Source organism: Lolium perenne, chromosome 1, assembly GCF_019359855.2.
Source record: "Lolium perenne isolate Kyuss_39 chromosome 1, Kyuss_2.0, whole genome shotgun sequence".
NCBI classification, from domain to species: Eukaryota; Viridiplantae; Streptophyta; class Magnoliopsida; order Poales; family Poaceae; genus Lolium; species Lolium perenne.
The window spans coordinates 91,181,209-91,190,514 of NC_067244.2; positions in this window are offsets into that span (position 1 = coordinate 91,181,209).

A 9,306-nucleotide genomic window follows, 5' to 3' on the forward strand; every position below is an offset into this window, starting at 1 on the left:
CATGTCACTCCAGAAATTATCTTTGTTATCATTTACCTGCTCGGGACGAGCAGAAACTAAGCTTGGGGATGCTGATACGTCTCCGATGTATCGATAATTTCTTATGTTCCATGCCACATTATTGATGATATCTACATGTTTTATGCATACTTTATGTCATATTTATGCATTTTCTGGAACTAACCTATTAACGAGATGCCGAAGAGCCAGTTGCTGTTTTCTGCTGTTTTTGGTTTTAGAAATCCTAGTAAGAAAATATTCTCGGAATTGGACGAAATCAACGCCCAGGGGCCTATTTTCACACGAAGCTTCCAGAAGACCGAAGAGTCAACGAAGTGGGGCCACGAGGTGGCCAGACCACAGGGCGGCGCGGCCCAGGTCTTGGCTGCGCGGCCCTATCATCTGGGCCCCTCGTGTGGCCCCCTGACCTGCCCTTCCGCCTACAAATAGCCTTCGTCGCGAAACCCCCAGTACCGAGAGCCACGATACGGAAAACCTTCCAGAGACGCCGCCGCCGCCAATCCCATATCGGGGGATTCAGGAGATCGCCTCTGGCACCCTGCCGGAGAGGGGATTCATCTCCCGGAGGACTCTACACTGCCATGGTCGCCTCCGGAGTGATGAGTGAGTAGTCTACCCCTGGACTATGGGTCCATAGCAGTAGCTAGATGGTTGTCTTCTCCTTATGTGCTTCATTATCGGATCTTGTGAGTTGCCGAACATGATCAAGATCATCTATCTGTAATGCTATATGTTGTGTTTGTTGGGATCCGATGAATAGAGAATACTATGTTATGTTGATTATCAATTTATATCTATGTGTTGTTTATGATCTTGCATGCTCTCCGTTATTAGTAGAGGCTCTGGCCAAGTTGATGCTAGTAACTCCAAGAGGGAGTATTTATGCTCGATAGTGGGTTCATGTCTCCGTGAATCTGGGGGAGTGAGAGAAACCTCTAAGATTATGGATGTGCTGTTGCCACTAGGGATAAAACATTGATGCTATGTCCGAGGATGTAGTTATTGATTACATTACGCACCATACTTAATGCAATTGTCTGTTGTTAGCAACTTAATACTGGAAGGGGTTCGGATGATAACCTGAAGGTGGACTTTTTAGGCATAGATGCATGCTGGATAGCGGTCTATGTACTTTGTCGTAATGCCCAGTTAAATCTCACAATACTCATCATATCATGTATGTGCATGGTCATGCCCTCTCTATTTGTCAATTGCCCAACTGTAATTTGTTCACCCAACATGCTATTTATCTTATGGGAGAGACACCTCTAGTGAACTGTGGACCCCGGTCCATTCTTTACATCTGAAATACAATCTACTGCAATTGTTCTACTGTTCTCTGCAAACAATCATCATCCACACTATACATCTAACCCTTTGTTACAGCAAGCCGGTGAGATTGACAACCTCACTGTTTCGTTGGGACAAAGTACTTTGGTTGTGTTGTGCAGGTTCCACGTTGGCGCCGGAATCCCTGGTGTTGCGCCGCACTACACTCCGCCGCCATCAACCTTCAAGGTGCTTCTTGGCTCCTACTGGTTCGATAAACCTTGGTTTCATACTGAGGGAAAACTTGCCGCTGTACGCATCACACCTTCCTCTTGGGGTTCCCAACGGGCGCGTGCTGTACGCGTATCAGATACAAAGACCAATCAATACTTAATGAACCTAAATAGCCTTAATGGCTCACTCAAGATGATCTAGCATCATCATCTACCTTACTCAACATTTGACTAGGGTTTCTTCTTTAGTGTTTAGAAAACAACTCCTCTTATTGAATTAGGGTTTCTCTTTAGTTCTTTGGAGAAATAATTTCCTCTCATTGAATCTTGTTAAGATTTAATCTCCTCAAATAACAATGTATGGTCACATGTTGACCAAGGTCAACACTTCACACTTATCCTTTGAGAAACATGATTTAAATGAGGTTCTATACCTCATGCAATTTAAATCCTATTTGATTTAATATCCTCAAGTGAGCAAATATGAGACCATGCAACAAGGGTCATCACATTAATTCATAACACTTGAGAAGATGATTTAAATGAGGTGCTACACCTCATAGATTTGAAATCTTAACTTTGAAATAGTTTAAATGGGCTAGTATTGACTACATAGCCATTTTTTGATTCTAGCCCATGATCATGTGAAGCAACTATGCCATATTTTTACATAAACAATTAGAGTATTGAAAATGAGAATCATAGAATTTGAATCACCTCAAAACTCATTAGGGTTGATTTTCTAAATTATTTGAATTCTGAAAACTCTCTGATTTGTTATTTTCACTATTCAAATTCTATAATAGATTTTGATTTGAATTCAGTGTGGTTGGATGGAGCCTTTCATGAGCTTTATAAATATATAAAATTTATCAAATTTGGCCGAGTAGATTTGGAGATATTTGAATTTGAATACAACATCTGCAAGGTATTTGAATTAATTGAATTAGATCGAATTTGAAAATGTGGGCCAGTGCGGGAAAGAGTTTGGGCCGCAGAGGGGGAGAAGAGCTGGGCCAGCCCAACTAGCACGCCACGCACGCAGCGGGCCGCCTGACAGGTGGGCTCCGCATGTCAGCGCCACTTAACAGCGAAACGGTATGCGTGCGTGATAGTGCTGTCTACAACTGGCTTCTTTTCCTGTAGACAGTGTTGGGCCTCCAAGAGCAGAGGTTTGTAGAACAGCAGCAAGTTTTCCCTTAAGTGGATCACCCAAGGTTTATCGAACTCATGGAGGAAGAGGTCAAAGATATCCCTCTCAAGCAACCCTGCAATCATGATACAAGAAGTCTCTTGTGTCCCCAACACACCTAATACACTTGTCAGATGTATAGGTGCACTAGTTCGGCGAAGAGATAGTGAAATACAAGTAATATGGATGAATATGAGTGGTAATAGCAATCTGAAATAAAAATGGCAGCAAGTAAACATGCAGTAGAACAGTAAATAAACGGAGATTCGATGTTTGGAAACAAGGCCTAGGGATCATACTTTCACTAGTGGACACTCTCAACATTGATCACATAATAAAACTACTCTACACTCTCTTGTTGGATAACAAACACCATTCATTGTGTAGGGCTACAAGAGCTCCCTCAAGCCGGAGTGAACAAGCTCCACAACATTCGGAGTTCATATTTAAGTAACCTCTAGAGTGCATAATAGACCATTGCAATTATACCGAGTACTAACATAGCATGCACACTATCACCGTCAGGCTATGAAAGGGGGAATAGATCGCATCAATACTATCATAGTAATAGTTAACTCCATAATCTACAAGAGATTACAATCATAACCTATGCCAAGTACTACATGATGCACACACTGTCAACATAACATCATGGAGGAGGAATAGACTACTTAAATAACATCACTAGAGTAGCACATAGATGATATTCAACTAGATCACAAAGAGAGAGATGAACCACATAGCTACGGTAGAGCCCTCAGCCTCGGGGGAGAACTACTCCCTCCTCATCATGGGAGACAGTAGCGGCGATGAAGATGGCGGTGGTGTCGATGGAGATGCCTTCCGGGGGCACTTCCCCGTCCCGGCGGCGTGCCGGAACAGAGACTTCTGTCCCCCGAATCTGGGCTTCGCGATGGCGGCGGCTCTGGAACTTTTCTCGTATCGTGGCTTATTCGTCTCGAAGTTTTAGGTCACGGGGGGTCTTATAGGCGAAGAGGCGGAGTCGGAAGGGTTCTGGGGGGCCCACACAGTAGGGGGCGCCCCCCTTGGACGCGCCACCATGTGGGGTGGGCCCCCTGGCTCGCCTCTGGCCCCTCTTCGGTGCTCTGGAAGCTTCCGGGAAAAATAAGATACTGGGCGTTGATTTCGTCCAATTCCGAGAATATTTTCTTTGTAGGATTTCTGAAACCAAAAACAGCAGAAAACAGGAACTGGCACTTCGGCATCTTGTTAATAGGTTAGTTCTGGAAAATGCATCAAAACGATATAAAGTGTGTATAAAACATGTGAGTATCATCATAAAAGTAGCATGGAACATAAGAAATTATAGATACGTTGGAGACGTATCAGCATCCCCAAGCTTAGTTCCTACTCGCCCTCGAGTAGGTAAACGATAACAAAGATAATTTCTTAAGTGACATGCTATCATAATCTTGATCAATACTATTGTAAGCATATGTAATGAATGAAGTGATTCAAAGCAATGGTAAAGACAATGATTAAACAACTGAATCATATAACAAAGACTTTTCATGAATAGTACTTTCAAGACAAGCATCAATAAGACTTGCATAGGAGTTAACTCATAAAGCAATAAATTCTTAGTAGAAAGGTTTGAAGCAACACAAAGGAAGATATAAGTTTCAGCGGTTGCTTTCAACTTCAACATGTTTATCTCATGGATAATTGTCAACACAAAGTAATATGATGAATGCAAATAAGCAAGTATCTAAGAATCAATGCACAGTTAACACAAGTGTTTGGTTCTAAGATAGAAAGAAGTAGGTGAACTGACTCAACATAAAAGTAAAAGAATGGCCCTTCGCAGAGGGAAGCAGGGATAAAATCATGTGCTAGAGCTTTTCAAGTTTTGAAATCATATAGAGAGCATAAAAGTAAAATTTTGAGAGGTGTTTGTTGTTGTCAACGAATGGTAGTGGGCACTCTAGCCCCCTTGCCAGACAGACTTTCAAAGAGCGGCTCCCATGAAATTTTTATTTTTGGGTGACACTCCTTCCAACCTTTGCTTTCACAACCCATGGCTAACCGAATCCTCGGGTGCCTTCCAACAATCACATACCATGAAGGAGTGTCTATTTATTTTAGTTTTATTTAGATGACACTCCTCCCCACCTTTGCTTTCTCAAGCCATGGCTAACTGAATCCTCGGGTGCCTTCCAACATTTCACATACCATGGAGGAGTGTCTATTTGCAAAATTATGAAGGTTAATTAATTGGGGTTGGGAACCCCATTGCCAGCTCTTTTTGCAAAATTATTGGATAAGTGGATGAAGCCACTAGTCCATTGGTGAAAGTTGCCCAACAAGATTGAAAGATAAAACACCACATACTTCCTCATGAGCTATAAAACATTGACACAAATAAGAGATAATAAATTTTGAATTGTTTAAAGGTAGCACATGAAGTATTTACTTGGAATGGCGGAGAAATACCATGTAGTAGGTAGGTATGGTGGACACAAATGGCATAATTTTGGCTCAAGGATTTTGGATGCACGAGAAGTAATCCCTCTCAATACAAGGCTTAGACTAGCAAGGTTGTTTGAAGCAAACACAAGTATGAACCGGTACAGCAAAACTTACATAAGAACATATTGCAAGCATTATAAGACTCTACACTGTCTTCCTTGTTGTTCAAACCCTCACCAGAAAATATCTAGACTTTAGAGAGACCAATCATGCAAACAAAATGTCAACAAGCTCTACAGCATTTCCTCATTAATAGGTGCAAAGTACATGATGCAAGAGCTTAAACATGATCTATTTGAGCACAACAATTGCCAAGTATCAAATTATTCAAGACATTATACCAATTACCACATGTAGCATTTTCTGAACCAACCAAATAACAATGAACGAAGCAGTTTCAACCTTCGCCATGAACATTAAAAGCTAAGAACACCAGTGTTCATATGAACGAGCGGAGCGTGTCTCTCTCCCACACAAGCATGAATTTATTCAGAGAATGAAAATAACAAAACAAAAATAAAATCACACAGACGCTCCAAGTAAAGCACATAAGATGTGACGGAATAAAAATATAGTTTCACTAGAGGTGACCTGATAAGTTGTTGATGAAGAAGGGGATGCCTTGGGCATCCCCAACCTTAGATGCTTGAGTCTTCTTGAAATATGTAGGGATGAACCACGGAGGCATCCCCAAGCTTAGACTTTTCACTCTTCTTGATCATATTGTATCATCCTCCTCTCTTGATCCTTGAAAACTTCCTCCACACCAAACTCGAAACGAACTCATTAGAGGGTTAGTGCATAATCAAAAATTCACATGTTCAGAGGTGACACAATCATTCTTAACACTTCTGGACATTGCACAAAGCTACTGGAAGTTAATGGAACAAAGAAATCCATCCAACATAGCAAAATAGGATTTGCGAAATAAAAGGCAGAATCTGTCAAAACAGAACAGTCCGTAAAGACTAATTTTTCTGGGGCACTTAACTTGCTCAGATGAAAAAGCTCAAATTGAATGAAAGTTGCGTACATATCTGAGGATCAAGCACGTAAATTGGCAGATTTTTCTGAGTTACCTACAGATAATCCTACTCAAATTTGTGACAGCAAGAAATCTGTTTCTGCGCAGTAATCCAAATCTAGTATCAACCTTGCTATCAAAGACTTTACTTGGCACAACAATGCAATAAAATAAAGATAAGGAGAGGTTGCTACAGTAATAACAACTTCCACGACACAACAAAACAGTAGCAAAATAAAAACATGGGTTATCTCCCAAGAAGTGCTTTCTTTATAGCCATTAACATGGGCTCAGCAATTTTAATGATGCACTCGCAAGAAATAAGAGTTGAAGCAAAAGAGAGCATCAAAAAGCAAATTCATAACACATTTAAGTCTAACCCACTTCCTATGAAAAGGAATCTTGTAAATAAACAAATTATGCAAGCATAAGGCAACAAGCATAGGAAAACAAGACAAGCGCAACTTCAAGATTTTCAGCAAAAAGAGAGGTGTTTTAGTAACATGAAAATCCCTACAACCATATTGTCCTCTCTCATAAAGATTTTCAGTAGCATCATGAACAAACTCAACAATATAAGTATCACATGAAACATTCTTATCATGAGCTACATGCATAAAATTATTACTCTCCACATAAGCATAATCAATTTTATTAGTAATAGTGGGAGCAAATTCAACAATGTAGCTATCATTATTATTATCATCACCATAATCATCTTATATAGGAGACATATTGTAATCATAATTAATTTTCTCCTCAATAGTAGGTGGACTGAAAATATGATAGTCATCATTGCAATCATCATATATAGGAGGTAAAGTATCATCAAAGTAAATTTTCTCCTCCATGCTTGGGGGACTAAAAATATCATGCTCATCAAAACCAGCTTCCCCAAGCTTAGAATTTTCCATAGCATTAGCAACAATGGTGTTCAAAGCGTTCATACTAATATCATTGCTACTAGCATGCAAATAAGGTTCCATAGGTTTTTTAATTTTCGCATCAAACAATCCATGTCTTAACTCAGGAAATAGATTAAAAAGCTCATTGTTATTTTCCATTATGCCTAACTAGTGAACAAGAAACAAAAAGATGCAATTGCAGGATCTAAAGGAAATAGCTTCAAGCACTCACACACCGGCAACAGTGCTAGGAAATAGCTTAGTAGTCGGAGGATGTGAATACCTTTTACCTTACCTCCCCGGCAACGGCGCTAGAAAATAGCTTGTTGTCTACAACTGGCTTCTTTTCCTGTAGACAGTGTTGGGCCTCCAAGAGCAGAGGTTTGTAGAATAGCAGCAAGTTTTCCCTTAAGTGGATCACCCAAGGTTTATCGAACTCAGGGAGGAAGAGGTCAAAGATATCCCTCTCAAGCAACCCTGCAATCACGATACAAGAAGTCTCTTGTGTCCCCAACACACCTAATACACTTGTCAGATGTATAGGTGCACTAGTTCGGCGAAGAGATAGTGAAATACAAGTAATATGGATGAATATGAATGGTAATAGCAATCTGAAATAAAAATGGCAGCAAGTAAACATGCAGTAGAACAGTAAATAAACGGAGATTCGATGTTTGGAAACAAGGCCTAGGGATCATACTTTCACTAGTGGACACTCTCAACATTGATCACATAATAAAACTACTCTACACTCTCCTGTTGGATAACAAACACCATTCATTGTGTAGGGCTACAACAGCTCCCTCAAGCCGGAGTGAACAAGCTCCACAACATTCGGTGTTCATATTTAAGTAACCTCTAGAGTGCATAATAGACCGTTGCAATTATACCGAGTACTAACATAGCATGCACACTGTCACCGTCAGGCTATGAAAGGGGGAATAGATCGCATCGATACTATCATAGTAATAGTTAACTCCATAATCTACAAGAGATCACAATCATAACCTATGCCAAGTACTACAAGATGCACACACTGTCAACATTACATCATGGAGGAGGAATAGACTACTTTAATAACATCACTAGAGTAGCACATAGATGATATTCAACTAGATCACAAAGAGAGAGATGAACCACATAGCTACGGTAGAACCCTCAGCCTCGGGGGAGAACTACTCCCTCCTCATCATGGGAGACAGCAGCGGCGATGAAGATGGCGGTGGTGTCGATGGAGATGCCTTCCGGGGGCACTTCCCCGTCCCGGCGGCGTGCCGGAACAGAGACTTCTGTCCCCCGAATCTTGGCTTCGCGATGGCGGCGGCTCTGGAACTTTTCTCGTATCGTGGCTTATTCGTCTCGAAGTTTTAGGTCACGGGGGGTCTTATAGGCGAAGAGGCGGAGTCGGAAGGGTTCTGGGGGGCCCACACAGTAGGGGGGCGCGCCCCCCCTTGGCCGCGCCGCCATGTGGGGTGGGGACCCCTGGCTCCCCTCTGGCCCCTCTTCAGTGCTCTAGAAGCTTCCGGGAAAAATAAGATACTGGGCGTTGATTTCGTCCAATTCCGAGATTATTTCCTTTGTAGGATTTCTGAAACCAAAAGCAGCAGAAAACAGGAACTGGCACTTCGGCATCTTGTTAATAGGTTAGTTCCGGAAAATGCATCAAAACGATATAAAGTGTGTATAAAACATGTGAGTATCATCATAAAAGTAGCTTGGAACATAAGAAATTATAGATACGTTGGAGACGTATAAGATAGCCGTTGGATTAAAGACAGATCGGACGGCGCTCGATCGTCACCTTCCTTGACAGAGCTCGCCGGGGACGAAACCCTACCGGCGGCAGAGGGGTCGCGACGAGGGGCTTACCGGCGTCCAGCGGGGTCGGCGAGGCGGGCGATCAGCATTGGAGACGACGGCGGTTCGATGGAGGGTCGCAGCAGCACTTGGGGTGGACGCAATCGACGATGCCTTTGCTGCGGTACTGCGGGGCTCCAACGAGCAATTGGAGCTGCTCTGGCGCTAATGTGTAGAAGTAGGGGGTCGAGGAGAGTCAGAAGAGATAGGTGAGCGAGGTGGTGTGGAGCTTTGAGGCAGGGGCGCCCTCCTTTTATAGCTGGCGGTCGAGGCCGAGGCGCACGGGCAAGGTGATGGTGGCGACGGTGCTACATC